This window comes from Nannobrachium achirus (assembly GCF_963921795.1).
Source record: "Nannobrachium achirus genome assembly, chromosome: 23".
In the NCBI taxonomy this organism is placed as follows: Eukaryota; Metazoa; Chordata; class Actinopteri; order Myctophiformes; family Myctophidae; genus Nannobrachium; species Nannobrachium achirus.
In genome coordinates, this window is record NC_137830.1 from 13,358,770 (window position 1) to 13,377,353 (window position 18,584).

The following is an 18,584-nucleotide window of genomic DNA, read 5'->3' on the forward strand; positions in this document are numbered from 1 at the left end:
CACCAAAAGTAGAAAGTTCTCATTATGCATTATCCATTTCACAAGTTCTCACACAAAATTATGTTGAAAATGGCAGATCTACAAGCTCACAATGAGTTGAGATGCATTGTAACTAGTAGGCTAACTAAAGTTGTCAAATAATTCTAGTGGAGTAAAAGTACAATATTTGCCTCTGAGATGTAGTGGAGAAGAAGTAGAAGAAAATGCCTCTAAATTGTATTTAAGTACACTTCTGAAGTAAATGTACTTGGTTACTTTACACCATTGATTGTTTGTGTCCCCGGACTCCACTTTGAGAACCACATGCCCGAGGCAATGTGGCTTTTTGGAAAGGCAAGGTACGTCGACATGGACGCAAACAACCAGCGGCCTCGAGATGTCGCCCGGGAATGTAGCTCTTTAATCCAAGCTTCGCCGTACGGCCGCGTCGCGCACAAAGTCTTCAAACCCAGCTTAATTCCAGGGCTGCGTTATGCCTGTCGGCTCCATCTTCCAGATAACTACGGAGTGTGTCTACGGCGCCCTTATCACCCCATCGCTGACTGCCTGGCGCCAGCCAGCCAGCCAGCGCGGAGACACGACCGTCTAAAAAAGCTACATTAATTCACTGCCTTTCCCTCCTCTCTGCTCCGCCGGGGGCTTCACTCACCTGCCACGCCACACTCCGCCGGTAACCCTGGCAACCCATCAGGGCCATGTCTCTCCTCCTCCACCTCCACCTCCTCCTCGAATGAGGAGAGCAGTGGTGGAAAGAAGTACTCGGATGCTTTTACTTTAACGGGACTACACCATGAATTTCACTTTTATTTTTTTCTGATATCGTCCTCCGTCATGCACTGGGTTCAAGTCACCTTTTATTTGCTGAGCTGCATATCCGGTACCACTTAAACCCTCTAGAATTGGTAAAAGGTACTTATAATATACGTACTTGATAGTCTTTTTTTCCCCACTCTCTATCAAATATCTTTGCCAAAAAATAGCCGATCTACAAGCTCACAACGCGTCGCAACGCGACGCGTTGTGAGCTTGTAGATCGGCTATTTTTTGGCAAATGTTCCGCCCCAGGATAATGGATTTTGATTATCTTTTTTTTTTCTTTTTTTGTCACAATAATCGTGATGTGAAATTTTCATATCGTCCCATCCCTAGATGAGATGCGAGGTTTCTGCCCGACACGGATGAAAAGCATCTCCGAGTTGTACCTAAGTAAAAGCACTTGAGTAGATGTACTGTAGTCCCCACGCACCGCTGATCATGGAAGAGGAGAGCGGAGCGTAGATCGACCTGTCACACCCCATCTCCCTCCTAATACATTTATGCAGGCTCTCGGCCAATCATGACATTTCCACAGCCAATTAAGATGAAATGGGAGTTAAAAGGGGAAGGAGAGGAGAGGGCGCATGCTGCTGGACAAGGGCGTCGCACCAAATTCTGGGCCCTGGGTACAAGGATTCACTGCGGGCCCCCCATGATTGTTCTTCATAGGGGGGAGGTTAACCCATTTAGACTGGGAACGCATTATTACGCGTTATTTCGTGCTTTAACTATTGGAAAATAGCAGATATACAAGCTCACAGCACACGCTGCGAGCTTGCAGATCTGCTTTTTCTTTTTTTAAATCGTGAACATTTGTGCAAGTCTTTGAATATTTCAAATCCTTCTAAGGTTTTTGAAGAACCTTTGTTTCTATGTCCGACCGTGGTGCTCAAACTTTTTCACGTGAAGGACCCCCAAAATGACATGTATTTGGCCACGGAACACCATCTCAAAATATTTAGTTCCAGGGACCCCCCAGAAGCAAAATTTGAGTTACAAATGATCGCTTAAAAAAATTCATACTGTATATTCAAAGATTTGCACACATTTTCACGACTTTTCAAAAATAGCAGAGCTGCAAGCTCACAGCACGGCACTGTGAGCTTGTATATCTGCTATTTTTCAATAGCTAAAGTATAAAATAATTAAGGCCCCTCCACCTTGGGCCCTAGTAACGCAGTCCCACTTTTCCCCCCCTTGTGACGCCCCAGTGCTGCTGGATGAATAGCTTTGCTTGTCAGATAGAAATGTGCAGCGCAGGTGGAGTGTTTTATAATGTCCCCCCCCCCCCATATGGATGCACACTGTACCCTTCACCTTGGCCAAGGATCAATCTCTCTGCACCGGTTCCTTCGCAGTATATAAACCACCTTGATATGAATGAAGATAACATACAAAATGGCCTGTGGACTGCACCATTCCCTCACACCGATGATTCTCCTTTTTTAATTTCAAAGGCGTAAGGTTTGATATCAGCAGAACGCTAGAATAGAGAAACCATTTGTGTAAATTAACGGTGTACTTCATTATACAAGAATGTCACATACACAATTTTACTTTAAATGAAAAACAACAGTTTTGGACATACAAGGTTTCCACCTGACAGTAATATGCCACAAATCCGTATTTCATTTTCTTTTTAATCTCTGGGGCGTCGTAATTTAACTCTCAGAGTTACTAGTAAGACACATCAGGGCAACATGCAACATCGAACCAATTCTTGGCCATCTGGCCAGTGATGTACGTATATCGGACCAGTTACCCATATATGGAGACCCCTGGTACCCATATATGAAAATCCATGGACTGTATATGGTACATCCCTTTTATGCCCATACATGGAGATCCCTGTCTGAACCAGCCACACAGATATGGGCTGTCTTCCTCCATATATGGGCATTCCCATATGAAGTCCTGTTAGATATGGGCTTAATTTTGATGACATCATGGATCTCCATATATGGGCATAAAAGGGACGTGTTAGAGTGGTTCCCGTGACATCACAACATACATACACCTTTTATGCCCATACATGGAGATCCCCATATCTGAACCAGCCACACCGATATGGGCCATCATGTCTTGGCCATCTGGCCAGTGATGTATATCGATGACATCAGGGATCTTCATATATGGGCATAAAAGGCTATATATGGGCACCTATGTAATACCCATATTACATAGGTGATGTCACATGTGATATCACCTGTGATGTCACAGTGACGTTTCAGGGGAACCACAGTGTCAGGCGTGACCTACAGACAGAGATACGCAGACAAGGTGTGCCGATTTTCATAGTAAACTTGCGACAAACCCATACATTATTGATTTAGCGGACCCACTGGAATCCCACTTAAAACTATGCCTAACCCTGAACATATTTCTAACCTTATCCTCAGTCAAATAAATAAAAGATTACAAGAACCGCTGGGGTCGAGAAGTCGGTGGCAAAAATGGGGGCGAGTGTATTTTGCGGTGAGACTTCCGGTTACTGCCGGGTCCACTGAGAAGTTGTGAGAACACCTTATGGCACATCACCAGTCTGCCATACCTTTTTATGATAAAGACACCCAACATTTTGGGCCAGTCCTGTAGCACTCTTTCACCCTTTTTCACCAAAAAGAACACCCTTTTCTTTAGTTACCCTTCATGGCAGGAAGCTGCTTTTGCAGCCAAGTCTTCAACAAAGCAACAGGGCTGCGAGGGAGCAAGGCTGCTTGCGGGTGTAAGATTGCATTCCGCCGGCTCTGGCGGACGGCTGCGGGAACGCAGCCAGCAACTTGTCACGACCGCATGGTTACACTTTCACAAGTGAAGTGGATGAATGTGAGAGGAAGAGCGCGGAAGGTGAGGGCACGGCCCCGGGCTGTCCCTGTGTGTGCCAGTCCCCTGGGGAGGCAGCTCGCAAAACTGGAAATCACTGTCACACGCAGGGCTAGGGCACGTCGCGATGCCCCCGAACGCTGTCCCCCTCCCTGCCACAACGACCCTGCACAGTGCAGACTGTAGATGATATAAACGGTATTGAAAAGCCTGTTGTCTGCCCAGATATCTGCGAGCTGGCGGCTGCTGCTTTTGTGTGTGTGTGTGTGTGTGTGTGTGTGTGTGTGTGTGTGTGTGTGTGTGTGTGTGTGTGTGTGTGTGTGTGTGTGTGTGTGTGTGTGTGTGTGTGTGTGTGTGTGTGTGTGTGTGTGTGTGTGTGTGTGTGTGTGTGTGTGTGTGTGTGTGTGTGTGTGTGTGTGTGTGTGTGTGTGTGTGTGTGTGCGCTTTACTGTACTTGTGAGGGCCAGATGTCCCCACAAGCATATTAGAATTTGAGAAGACAATTGTTCTGATCCTCAGAAAAATGTATAGTTGTCCTTATGGATATGGTCTTTTTCTTTTTGGTTGGGTTCACAATTAAAGGAGTAGTTCACCCCCAAAATAACTTGTTTTCTAACGATTACTCACCTCACAACAGAGTGCAATAATATTTTTTTTGTTTTTGTCACATATAAGCCAATCATGAGGAGACTCTTTGTAAGCCCATTGATTCCGGATGGGGGTACATTTATTATAATCAATGAAATGATTGGCTTAGGAATGCGACAAAAACTAAAAAATATTATTGAACTCTCCTTGGGGTAACTAATCAATAGAAAAAAGTCATTTTGGGGGTGAACTACTCCTTTAAGAACACTACATATTTTGCACAAATCTAAGTATGACTCAGGCTTTAGGATTATTCATTGTTTAAAAAAAAAGGAAACAAATGGCATTCAGAAAAGTGCCATCCTTAAATTTTCATGTCCTCAGAAGTATAGTGATACACACGTGTGTTTTGCCGCGTGAGTGTGCGTGGTGTGAAATCTCATCGTAATGAGATTGCGTGCCGATTTCTTTCCACTGGGAGTCTCTCGACGTGAGGCAATAACCAGCGGAGAAGAACCAGTTATTAGGCTCCAGTTATTAGAACCTCATCAAGCTGCTAATTCTGTGCTAAACCAAGAGGGAATGCATTTTATGTTCATCATCACACGCCGCACTGCAGCCACAGACATTGTTATTCCATGGCCCTTGGCCACAGTGATATTTATTATTACAGTGTTACTAACCTCAGATCCCGGGCTTGCTTTGTCATGAAGAATAGTGAGAATATGTCGGTCCGTTGACAGTTAGGCCTGTTACAATTATTACATAATCATCTAATCAGAATTATTGAGGTAATCACAATTATTTTGCATAATCGTCATAATCATTTCCATGTTGAGAAATGTTCATGTAGTTTCAAACACTTTGAAAAAGTAGTGGAAATAGCAGGTCTACAAGCTCACAACGCACAGTGATGCGTTGTGAGGTTATAGATTAACTATTTCCACTATAAATGTATAAAGAATAAAGTTATTCAATATGCCAGTCATTCCTTGTATATTTAGGTTATTTGTCATATCGGACCTGTGCAACTTCAAAGCCAAACGGAAAGGTAATTTTTCATCATATGACTATATGATCCAGTGTTCAGCGACAAAAACACAATAAAATCGTTAATCGCAATTATTTGTCTAACAATTAATCGTCACGTAAAATGTCATAATCGTGACAGCCCTACTGACAATATTGGCTAGGAGCCGTTCCATAGTGGGGGAGGCAATACAAGGCTAGTTTATTTGTATAGGAGTACATGTCAATAATAAAGCAATTCCATGTGCAACATTAAGCAAAGAAAACACACTATGACACAACATTTGAATCCTGTAAAAAGGAAGACAATGTTAAAAGGTTAAGCCTCTAGAGGCTTAACCTTTTAACCATAATTGGCATTTCCTATTAAAGACATAAACAGCTGTTTATGTCTTTAATAGGAAATGCCAATTAAGGACAGAGAGAAAAACATGCAATATAAACTGACATTTGAACATAAAAAAACTAAATAAGTAAAGTAATGAATAAAGAAAAATATGTGTAGAGGAATAATTAAAATATCTTAATAAAAGGCAGCGAGGTTTTTAGGTGGTGATTTAAAAGAACAGAGTTTAAACAGACCTGCAGAGTTTGTTCCATATACGGTTATATAAATTTGTGTGTCATCTGCATTAAGGTAAATAAAATGTTTTCCGAAATCTGAACGAGTGGAGCATGTACTCTAGATCAGGGGTTCCCAAACCTTTTTGTCTCAGGGCACCCCTACAAATAATTTGGTTAGAACTCACTGAATATTTCAAATTCATGTTCAAAATGATCCTAAATAGTTGTTTTTAATTGTCCGGAATAAATTCCAAATATTATCAAATTATCTTGCGGCACCCCTGGACTGCCGTCACGGCACCCCAGGGTGCCCCGTCACCCACTTTGAAAACCCCTGCTCTAGATATTGAACAGTAGAGGTTCTGTATGGATTCTTGCAGAACTCTGCATGTTGTAAGTGTGCCACTCTGTGTTTAAGTGTATTCATTGAAGTCATTGAAGGATTTAACAAGAATAGTCTGTGCTGTGTGGTGTGGTCGAAATCCTGGAGGATATCAAAGCCGTTTTGATATCCTCAGGCCATGGAGGTTTGATATGGGTCTATAATTGTTCATTTGTGACATGTCCAGATTGTTCTTTTTCAAGAGTGGCTTGATGACTGCTGTTTTCAGGGCCTGCGGGAAGCAACCTGATTGAAGAGATTGTGTAAAAGATCTGAGGCAATGTACACAGTATGCAATTTCAAAAGATTTGCTGTTGGCAGGATATCAGTTGTTTGTATGATGTCCTTGATGTCTGTTTTCATGATGATCAGATACAATTCTGTCATGTGATTTCTTATTTTCTAAATGCATTTAGCAGGTGTTGTTGCTATGCAAAAAAAAAAAAGAAAAGAAAAACCAGAGGCTGCTGACACAGGAGGGTTTGTTAGCATGTCGAGTCTCAAACAAAGCATGTTGCAATTGCATAATTCTTGTTTTTGGCAGTGATGTCAGAGAAGGGACAACAGTTCTCAATTCACCCTTTGTCAAGTCCCGCCCATTGTCCTGCCCCTCTCCACACCCATTGGTTGCTGTGTCTTGGTGGGACATTCAGTGGGACATTCCATCCACTGCCATGTTAATTCAGTTGCTTCATATTGTTATTCTGTGTGCTCAATTCGAATTTCAAACTTTGTTTCAGTCAACTGGAGCAGCTCAGTGGCAGCATAGTGAATCAGCATGTTTTTAAATGTTTTTATTTCTCCAAAAATTATGTTTTAGCAAATTCAAAATAAAAAAGGCGGAACCAGGGCGGGACAAGCCAGATAGAGCCTGCTGGTTGGTCAGTCAGGGACCAACCAGGAGGCTAACAAAGGGTGAATTGTGAATGAGAAGTTTCACCAGGTGCAGACATCAATAGCCTACGAAAGCTGAATTCCAATCCGAAGGGTTTGCACTTTGAAGTGCGCATTTGAAAGGCTATGACGTCACTGGTCACAGATCTACAAGCTCACAATGCGTCGCAACGCAACGCATTGTGAGCTTGTAGATTGCTATTTGGCGCGGCCCAGTGACGTCATAGCCCTTCAAATGTGCACTTCAAAGTGCGAACCCTTCGGATTGGAATTCAGCTATAGTGTCCACATGAAACTACCACCCAGTGAAACAAACATGGCGACTGCAGCAAGTTAGGTCAACCAAAGTTGTTATGCTGATACAGTAGATGTGGATTGTTAAAAAAAACACTCAATCACAGTTTAGCAGTGAGTGAGATGCTTGCTCATTCTATCCACCGTTTCTAATAGTCCAGTCGTTTCGGGCGGTATTTTGATGGAATCGTGCACTTTATGAAAGAAGCATGAAATTTGGCACACAGTTAGAACATGCCCTATGGAACATTTTTGGCTATAGGGACATCGCAGATTTCGCTTGGGAAACTTGTGGGAGCCAATCAAAGCATTTGTTTTGCACGAAAAACATTCCTTGGGCTAAAAACGGCCCCCATAAAACTATGGTTTAGTGATGAGTCAGTTTCAAAGTTTTGGGGGTCCGTTTCTCGGAAAGGAATAACTTTTTGTGCAAAACAAATGCTTGCATTGGATTCAGAATCCCGAAAAACACCTAGTTTGACCCCTCACATGCTACTTGAAGCATATATTTTTTTTTTATTATTTTACTGTATAGTAAAGTCTGAGAGCCCAACTTTGATTGGCTCCCACAAGTTTCCCAAGACAAATCTGCGATGTCCCTATAGCCAAAAATGTTCCTTAGGGCATGTTCTAACTGTGTGCCAAATTTCATGCTTCTTTCATAAAGTGCACAATTTTTGTCCGAAACCCTCGGACTATAATGAGTTTCTCCACACCTCCATTCAGAGTGGAGGGAGATTGAAAGGCTGGCCACACAAGGCTTCAGTAACACTGTACAGTAAGGGGTTATCGGATATTTGTGTCCCAATCTCACTGAGAGCCAGTCATCTCGGAAAGTACAGCTTTAGACAGGGACTGAAAATACCCTTTTTTTTTCTCACTAAAATGTGATAAAGCCACTAAAGCATTTCATAGATTTCAGGCTACATTTCACTTAAACGCCAGAGCTTAACTCTGCATGTAAATAAGACTTTTTTTAATTAATGTGAGAGATCGTCAGGTCATTTGCAGGTTAGAAATGTATTTAGAACTTGAATATCTCAAAAGTAGTATTTCAGCATGGCATCATTCTATAAGCCATATCTTCAAAACTGTTGGGTCAATCTCTACAACCAATATATCATTGTGTAGCTATGATCCCCAGCTTTCAAATGAAATGAAAAAATGAAAATGAATAAAAATCCAATGAGTGGCTCCCAGCCAAATTGGGACACATTTCATTAGGCCTATATGATAATTATATGATAATTATATATTAAATTTAGTTTTCACAGAATCAAAGGTTTTATGGTCATGATTCACCTTAGAGTATAAATTATGCTCTAGAACGATACTTCCCAAAATGCGGGTCCCCAAAAAAGGGATTTCAAATATGATCATTTGGGAGCCCTTACTCTAGAAATCAGTGACAGGGGATGGGATATTATCCCTGCTTCTCCTTTGGACCAAAGGTTGTTAGTTCAAGGGTTCCCATATACCTTTCAGGCCACGACCCCCCAAAATAATCTGTCCGTTTGAACTGTGAATACGTTTTTAAAAATGAAAGTAAAAAAATCAAAAATCCGAAATGGCAAACCCTTTGAAAACTAATTAAAACTAAACAGAAAGTTGAAAACATAAAGGCTAAAACTTAACTAAATAGAAACTAATGAAGAATTCAAAACTATAATGGCCTTGGTTGGGACAGTTGGTACAGCTGTTCTATAATTGGGGAGGACTTTTGACTTCTGCGCTAAGCAGTGACGTGCACGTGTAGTGTACATGCGTGCTTGCGTGCGCGGTGTGCACACACACTCATGGTCCCTCAATCACAATATTTAATTACAGGATTAATTAGCCTCGGATCGTCCCGTGGACCTAGAAATCTGTGTCGTAAAACAAAAGTCTGTAAAACTGCCCCTATTAACACCCCACACCTGTTCTCTGTCTCTGTGTCTGCTTGTCCGTCACTGTTCGCAGGTTTTGGGAAAAGGTGGACGCGATTTTAACTCACTCTCCTGAGGACACAGACAGCACAAAATTCCCCTTCCTGTAGCGGAAAGTTCCTTCAATTTCCGCCACCAAGTACCACACATCATTTTGAGGTACTTTCATTTTCAATACTTTTATACTTCGATGGCAAATATATTGTACTTTTTTTTTACTTACCCAAATGTTAATTTTGACAGCTAATTTTGATTTTAGTCTTTTGAATAACACACCACTTATTTTAAGTCTTATTTTAGTCATCTGAAATGGTTTAGTCTAGTCTTAGTCGACTAGACTAGACTCAAAATCTTAGTCTTTTAGTATTCGCCTTAGTCAACAAAATTAACACTGCTTCCATTTTAGATTATTACTACAAAACACACAGCAACCAATTACGCAATATTTAATGTTTTGTCTTTTAAAAAACGTATAGGCTAACTATCGAACTTCTGGATGATGAGTAGGCTACGCTAACGTTTGGTACTGTACGTGTATTATTTTGATGCCAATACTTTAGTATACTTAAATGCTACAATCTATTCCTACATTGTGTTATTGCTCCTTCAACCCGCTACCTTTCCATTATGCACCTTTTGCATTTAGCTCATAATGTATATCCACAAAACATTAAGTAAGTAACAGATGTGTGCCCTATTTATGCATATTTGGCATGTGTACTCTTATATTTACTTTTGTGTGTGTGTGTGTGTGTGTGTGTGTGTGTGTGTGTGTGTGTGTGTGTGTGTGTGTGTGCGTGTGCGTGTGTGCGTGTGCGCGCGCATAAACATAATGTAAGTTTAATGTAACTCTACAATCCGAAAGGGGTCTATGGACCAGCTCAATAGCACCTGCCCGGGACGTGCTGGGCCCCTGATTCAGCCCGGGAAAAAGAGTTGGAGAGGCCTTCATTGCGCGCTATAGAGAGAGAGATCTCTCTCTATAGCGCTGCTGCTACTCAAAGATTTGCCATTTCAGATCATGACAAGTGACAAGCCATGTGGGCCAATTACATGAGTTATATTTCGTCGTTGTCGGGTGGAAACCTTGTATGTCCAAAACCCTTTACCATTTTAAAAATGATTTAAACTAGTGAAAACAGCCGATCTACAAGCACACAACGCCTCCCACCGCGAGGCGTTGTGTGCTTGTAGATCTGCTGTTTTCACTACTTTTGTGCAACGGCCTTGTATGATGAAGCAGGGCTTTGCTTTGCGAAAAAATGTACAAATTTGAAACTTGGAGATACGAGGTTTCTGGCCGACAGTGACGATTTACTTTGTTGGCCGCCCAGCTCCCAAAATGGAGCGAAGGCCGACATTTTATTTTACATTTTTTTCCTAATGGCCGGCCTGGACCGGCTGGGAATGAACCGGCCGTTCTGGAGTTGTCCCGCTTTTCCCAATGGCCAGCACGTCCCTGGCACCTGCCCAAACAAAGGTCATAGCGGTTATCCGGGGGCTGGGGCGGCCGTAGCTGAGTGGGTGGACAGGCCGCCTGGGAACTTGAAAGGTCACCGGTTCGACCCTCTGCCTTCCACCCTGTCTACATGTTGATGAGCCCCTGAGCAAGACACTTAACCCCTAACTGCCCCCCCCCCCCCCCCCGACCCTCTGCCCGCATCTGAGGCACCTGAGCGTCCATCTGCTGGGTAAAGGTCATTACACGCCGGACGCGTTTATTTCGTGTGACTAATTTGAACTATTGCTTGTGTCGTGAGTACATGCACACACACTCCACAGAGAACGTGAACATTAAGTGGGCAATAAAGTGACGTAATTACCATTCAAAACGAGGTCGATTTTTCACAGCGAATAAAAAGAATCAACCTGTATGAATGAGGCTGCCTCCATATTATTCATTTGATGTGAAATATTTATGCTGCACATTTTCGGGTCGTTTATTCATCATGCTCCCATGTGTGCAAGGACCTGAAATGTAGAAAAGCAATTTCCCCTCCCCCGGTGAGGAGAAATATTTCCTCTCCTGTTGCGCATTTGGCATATTTTTTGTGTTACCCTTTGAAGCGTGTGTGTGTGTGTGTGTGTGTGTGTGTGTGTGTGTGTGTGTGTGTGTGTGTGTGTGTGTGTGTGTGTGTGTGTGTGTGTGTGTGTGTGTGTGTGTGTGTGTGTGTGTGTGTGTGTGTGTGTGTGTGTGTGTGTGTGTGTGTGTGTGTGTGTGTGTGTGTGTGCGCGTGTGCACCAAATGTCCTCACAAGTATTCTAGATTACCGTATGATAAATAGACATTATTAGGACATTTTGTGTGGTCTTCACAAGATTTTTTTTTATGGTTAGAAAATATTTTTAGAGATACATTACTATTAGAAAAAGATCCAGGTTAGACTTAAACATGATTTATACTTAGTTGTTGTTAGTTTCATAATGGTGTCATGCGGCGGAAAATTGCACGTTGTGAGCTTGTAGATCTGCTATTCTTTCGGCTTTAGTCTTAAGGTAAGACATGTGTGTGTGTGTGTGTGTGTGTGTGTGTGTGTGTGTGTGTGTGTGTGTGTGTGTGTGTGTGTGTGTGTGTGTGTGTGTGTGTGTGTGTGTGTGTGTGTGTGTGTGTGTGTGTGTGTGTGTGTGTGTGTGTGTGTGTGGGGGCAGGTCTTTGATCTTGACCCCCCCCCCCCCCCCCCCCCTCCCAAAAATCTGTACGACGGGCCTGACGCGTTGTGAGCTTGGAGGACTTTTATTTTCGATATTTCCACCAAAAGGAAATTTCAGACCCTGCCTCTCTAACATTCTCTGCACGTCCCTGGTCTTGGTGGTCTGTGGAGCAGCCAGGCCAAACAGAGCTGATAAAGGTTATGTCAGCGTGGATTTAGCACTGCCCTTTGCCTCCTAACTAACTAAACCCCGGTGAAAATAGCACAGCATGTAGATCTGCTATTTTAAAGATTTCTGACTAATATTTGACAATTTGACCAATGTTTAATTTGTCATTTTAGAGGTATTAAAAAGTCCTTGAATTGTATTTCAGAAATGTGCAGATACCCTCTATACACTCGTACTTTATGCTGGCTTGTTTACTGTTGAGTGAGAAAACGTAAGTTAATCATCTGGGGACCCCCCAAAATAATTTAGGGACCCCCATGGGGGTCCCGACCCACAGGTTGAGAACCACTGGTGTAAAGTAACGATGAGCAACTAGATCATAATACAAGTATAAATGAAACGGATGAGAGGCCTGCAGATATCCCAGTCAATAGGACTACATATGTGTGGTGACAGTGGCTCAAGGGGTATGTAAAGGTTAAAATGTAATTTAGAGCATTGGTTCTCAACCCTCAGGAGTCCTTGAGGGAGTTTCAGGGGGTCCCCAGCTAAATCATAGATAGGAACCAATTGGACTCTTATAGGTATGTATGTAACTCAGAGAGTACAAATGGATCTATTTAATCTGTTATTTTAACATTGCTTTTACAATATAAATCGGGGTCTCAGATATAGAAATGCGATTAAATGGTGGGCCGGTAGCCTAATGCATGTCAAACTGGGGGTCCTTGACATGAAAGCGTTTGAGAACCACTGATTTAGAGTGTGTGTTATGTGTTATTTAGACAGGTGCTTGGTTCATTTGTTTACCTGGCATCTTAATAGTTTCAGTGTACAGACTAGTTTTATATTGCTTGGACTGATGCTAGGTTCATGGCCAATTTAGGGGTTCTTGACACAAAGACATTTGAGAACTACTGCACTATATGGCGTGTCCCGCGATGGGATGCTACAGCGATGGCTGAGGTCACAGATGGGCCTAACAGTAACATTGGTTGTGATCTTGGTCATTTGGGGGTCCCTGGGGATGGCAATTGCCACCCTGTTTGTTTTGGTATTCTCCACCTTTGAACATTTTGTGATGATTTTTTGCAGATCTACAAGGTCACAATATAGGTTGCGATTTCACTGCTTTTCTTATTTGTAATGTTTGATTCTTCAAACGGTGGCTTTATAATTCATTCATAGCATCATTATCATCACAGTTGGAAAACCAGTGAGAAACCTTCAGTCTCTATATATTTCAATTTTCGATGGCACAGCAGTCATATCCACAAGTTTCCAACATCCCATCGTGCATTGCGCAGAAATTGGACGGAGTTTCCGGCGCCACAGCCGAGTGTGATCTACAAGCTCACAACGGCTGCATCTGCGACGCGTGTATGCTTGTATGTCTGCTGTTAACCAGAAGTGTGGTGCAGTGTGGTGCAAAACATTCTCCAGTAAATTCCTGCGGAAAGAGGTGGATAGGAAAGGAATGTCTTCTTCTTCCTTCCGTCCTTTTCTTCACAGGTCTTACCAATGATGAGCCTGCACAACTAAGACACACAGATCAAAGATCAAATAGGGAGCTGCCGTTTGAATCTGCCGTTGTATCCCCGCCCTTCTATCCCTTGGAATGCACAGGGCTCTCCCTGTGTAGCGTCGAAGTGTCCTTGAGCAAGACGCTGAACCCCTAATTGCTCAAGCAAGTAGCAAATAGCAAGTTGGTGCCTTGCATGGTTTCCTCCGCCTGCGTGTGAATGGGTGAATGTAATGCACAATCTCTGTAAAGTGCCTTGGAGAAAGGTTCAAATGCACCATTAATATCAGCACCCTGACTCTGTTTGACCAGAAGAGCCTTCATTTGTATCGTTGGTAACACCTATGAAGGAAGTAAGGAAGATTCCCAATCTCTCTCCAATATAGAGCAGTGAAGTTTGACGTCATTTACACATCCTACCTGGTTTGTGGTTTTCTTCCCCCATTCTGAATTCCCATAGACTTTTTTCATATCGCGTCATATAAGAACTGTGTTCCAATTATAAACAAATTATCTTAGCGGTTTGACTCATGAAGAATCAACTGATAGTGAGAAAACGCTAATGTTACTGTCGCCGAATTAGTTACATTTTCGGTAGAAGCATACTGTATCAAATATGAGTGACTGACTATCATAAACCATACAGAGCCACCTCCCCGACAATATCGCAGAGACTGTTTGTTTAATTTTGGACCACAATGTTATATGAGACGATTTTAAGATGAAATGTTATTTTGAGCCTATTCTGGGCGACTCCGCTGCTCGCCTGTGCCCCCTGCTGTCCTCCCACCTCCTCAGGTGATAGAGGCTAGGACAGGGCAGCACACAGTACAATACCTGAGTTTTAATTACGTGTCCACTTGGGTCCAATTTTGACACTCCTCTGAGATGAATTAAGACAGTGGACTTCACGTGTGTGTGTGTGTGTGTGTGTGTGTGTGTGTGTGTGTGTGTGTGTGTGTGTGTGTGTGTGTGTGTGTGTGTGTGTGTGTGTGTGTGTGTGTGTGTGTGTGTGTGTGTGTGTGTGTGTGTGTGTGTGTGTGTGTGTGTGTGTGTGTGTGTGTGTGTGTGTGTGTGTGTGTGTGTGTGTGTGTGTGAAAGCGGACACATAAAGTGTGAAATGATTAAACACATTAATCATACACTAAATGTGGAGGGTGCTGCCATGATTGCACTGTCAGAGAAATGCTGACATGAGTCTACCCTTCCTACCTACCATGCAATTGCTTACCTGCAGCGCGTACGTGTGCACACACTCACACACACACATACGCGTGTGTGACGATTATTAGGTATTTAAGTATTTGAATTCAACCACCGATCCAGATTATTAGAACCTCCCTGCAGTGCAAAACACAGAGTGATAATTTAACTCTGAGCATCTAAATATAATACCGGTGTATATACTGTATAATTTTGGCAGGTCTAATTTTTTACACAGGATTTTGCAATGCATTTACACTATCTACAGAGAAACACATTTATGGCAGTGTAGAGAGTGAGCTGATGCTAGCGTATATTAACTGATTTTGCTGGAGGACCCCCTTGTTCCCCCGTCAATGACCACTGGTCCACTTTGAGAGCCACTGTAGCAGAGAATTTATTTTCTACTTTTTTCCCTTTTTTCATCTGCTTCCCCCCCTTTTCTCCACAATTTAAAGGGCAAGTTCACCAGATCTTATTGTATTGTTATTTGGGACAGGATCAACACAATCCTGAGTTATTTTTTGTGTTCATGCTGAAATACTAAAATATCTCAACACAGATTGAACACAAAAAATAACTCAGGATTGTCTTGATCTTGTCCTAAACAACAATAAAATAAGATCTGGTTGTCCCAGAGGTGAACTTGCCCTTTAATAGTTATGCCAATTGATTCCACATTTGTGTGTTGTCACTGCTGTTGTATCCTACTGACTCACCTGCCAGGGATGGTGGGCATGCAGGCACCACTGTGCCAACCAACCGTGTCGTTCAGCTATTACTGAACCGTATACAAGGCACAGAGCGTACAGTGGATTTATGCAAAGGGGCAGACGAGTCTCTCATTATCTCCCATCTTCTCCATATTTCCATCGCTCATTGCAAGCACCTTTTATAATTACAGCGGGACAAAAGCCCAGCTTGTATTTAAAGAAAAGCAAGCAATCTTCTTGTTATTTAATTTTTTCTGTTTATAGCTTACATAGCGGTCATATTGGCATTTCTGCTTCTCCCCCCTCCCCTTCATAATGGCTTCTGAAGAGTGGTTTGATTGGGGTCACACCGCTATAGGGTAATTGCAATAATTGCGGTCCCTTCATAGCGCCGTCCTTCTGCGACACAGACACTGAGCTCTCTAAAGCAGGGGTCTTCAACGTTTTCAGGCCAAGGACCCCTTAGTTGAGAGAGAGATGAAGCGGGACCCCCACAACCTTTTCATGAATTCCATATCGTTTCATTGTTTGACAGCACAATCACCAGTGTAGTTTGGATTCATGTCAGTTGGTGTTTTCAGATATTTAACCACTTGAACCGTCAATACTTAATAAACTTGACCTTTCACTCTGTACTTAGTATAGCCTACAAGCTCACAACGAGCTTGTGATGGAAGCTTGCCATTTTTGGCTAAAGTTTCCGAATTTGGACACTAGGGTTCAAGTGGTTAATATAAAGGAGAACAAATGTTCTATCACACAAACATTTGGGGTACCCCCTGTAGTAACTCTGAGGACCCCCTAGGGGTCCCGGACCTCCTGTTGAAGACGCTTGCTCTAAAGGAAGGCGAGTGGGTGAAACCTTGACACCAGGGTGGAAATGGGAGAACAGTCAAAGTACATGACAAACATCTCTCATGCCCCTGAAAAGGTACTTAAAGGGGTACTGTCACTTTAAAAAGTCATCTTAAAATATGAGTGTTGAGTTTTGTTATACATTTTTTAGTCGCCATGGGAAGCCAACAAGGACAGGGGCGCTGGAACTCCCAAATCCCAAGGGGAGCTGAGCTTAGAGGAGTTCATGCGTGCGCCCTTTGGCCGCACGCCGAAAATTCACGTTTTTAATCCCTGCACAACAGTGTAACAAGGAGCTGTATAGTTACTAGTTATTTTAGCACACAGTGCAACACACAGCACGCATGCACACACACAGTCACTCACACACACACACACACACACACACACACACAAAATCGGGTATTATTTTTGTAACAGTTTTCTACTGTATTTTATTCCCCATATACAGTGTTAGTTTGCAACAATGAGCCTACAGACAGTTTCTAGTTCTCAAATAAATAGACTTTGGTGTGCCATCAAAGTGGGATTTATTTTAAAACTAAATTTAAATTCGACTTCCCTTCTGACCGGAGGTGGCAAGGTGACCATTTGATAATCAAACACCTTTTTTCAACATATTTTATTCCCCAAAGTCAAATACATTATTGTTTTAATATAGCTCTGTGTGTGTATAATATACTGTATAGGCCTATATCCAAAAAAAAGAAAAGAAAAAAAATCTCAATCGAAAAATGTATTTTTCTCCTCCCCACCACCAGGGGAGCTGCAGCTCCTTCAGCACCCCACTTCCAGCGCCCCTGAACAAGGATTAACTTTTCTGGATCAGGGCCCACTTGAAAATCTCAAGATCCTTTACGCCCCACCCATCTGACCACTTAACACACTGGTCAGATAAGTGGGCTGATAGCCGTGTGCATTCTCAAGAGCATCACCTATTGTAGGGCAGTGATTAATCAAAGTGGTAAATTCAAGGGATTGCAAAAGAGCAAAAAACACCAATCAACAGGATAACAAGATAACCTAATTAACTGCTGTTGGTGGGACATGAGTTCATTTTGGTAAGGATCTTTGCTCGTACAGGTGCTGTGTTGTTGCTAACCCACGGGAGCATTTTGTAAAACTGGTAATAAAAATTGTAATCCCACACCGGAACCTTTTGTATTGTGTAAATGTAGACAGCGCGTGACAGACAGGATAAATATGATCCTTTAAATAGGTGTGATGTGAACCCAATTGGTGGAGGTCACACAGAGGCAGCACATCATGAATATTAACACAATGGAAGCCAAGGTTTCTAACATTTCTAGCTGTTGCTGCTGCCGTCGTTCACTTACGCTTTAATTTTGAAGAGCCTCGGAAGCTTCGTGCGTGTGCACGTGAGTGTCCACTGACGATTGAGGAGGATAATCCATTTGTTTACAAACGCTCGCGAAACTAAAATCCAAACCGGGGCCGACCATCGCGGTGAAGTGTCGCCGTGAAAACAAGCAGATCTCTGCTTCCCTGGCGTTCTTTGCACCTTATTCATAGATAAAGCTGTTTTTATGTTTCAGCCTAGAATGGAAGTCAATGCAGCCCAGACCATCCATTCTGTGTCTCTGCGAGCTACGGTGTGACGTATGGACCAGGGTCATTCACAGACAACACAACATGCGCGCAGCACGCTGCACAGTTGTCTCGTTGAGGAACGAGACAACTCCTTTTGGCAGAGCGACCTCTAGTGGCCTTATCTCGTTACTGAACGAGTTTGGCCCTATGGGTGTTAAAGCTATATTGTGTAAGTTGCTCAACTAGTGGTCAGTAGCTGTATAGCAAACCGCGGTCGCGTCCGCGGCCGCTTTTCGCCGCGGACCGGGCCTCACACCACCACGCCCGCCTGCACCTCGCCGAGATCTATCTTTAGAGGGGTCCCTGGTTCCTGTGCGTTCAGGCATTCCGGAGAAACGGACTCCTTCACCCGAGTATATGCTGTTGTTATGTTGAGGCAAGCTACTTCCCGAGAAGTCAGCAAGATGCGCTGTGATTGGCCGGCAGTGTATAACCCTCGCTGTGATTGGCCGGTAGTGTATGATGACGTAATTTTGCCGCGAAATCCGTTTCCCGGCCAGAATCATAGAAAACATATTTACAGAAGGCTTTAGGGGATGAAATTC